Source organism: Sinocyclocheilus anshuiensis, unplaced genomic scaffold (assembly GCF_001515605.1).
Source record: "Sinocyclocheilus anshuiensis isolate Anshui unplaced genomic scaffold, SAMN03320099.WGS_v1.1 scaffold411, whole genome shotgun sequence".
NCBI lineage: Eukaryota > Metazoa > Chordata > Actinopteri > Cypriniformes > Cyprinidae > Sinocyclocheilus > Sinocyclocheilus anshuiensis.
Window position 1 is genome coordinate 939141 of NW_015549608.1, and position 263 is coordinate 939403.

At 19.8% G+C, this 263-nt stretch overlaps 1 protein-coding gene across 1 annotated transcript in view; it reads right to left on the bottom strand.

Moving 5' to 3' along the window:
• LOC107659075 (cyclin-dependent kinase 14-like) overlaps positions 1–263 on the bottom strand; it is a 97658-nt gene that overhangs the window by 90631 nt on the left and 6764 nt on the right. The gene's annotated exons all lie outside the window — the stretch shown is intronic.

The following is a 263-nucleotide window of genomic DNA, read 5'->3' on the forward strand; positions in this document are numbered from 1 at the left end:
GGATAAAAGCGTCTGCTAAATTACTAAATGTAAATGTAAATGTAAGTCGCTTCGTATAAAAGTGTCTGCCAAATGCACAAAAATATATACAAAAATGTATTTTAAAAATAAATAATTTAAATACACAAATATAATAATATTGCAGAGTGAAACCGTATATATTCATGGATCCAAAATATACATAATATTATTTATATATTTAATTGTAATATATATTACATTATATTAATATAATGTTTCACTCTGAAATATTATTTATTTAT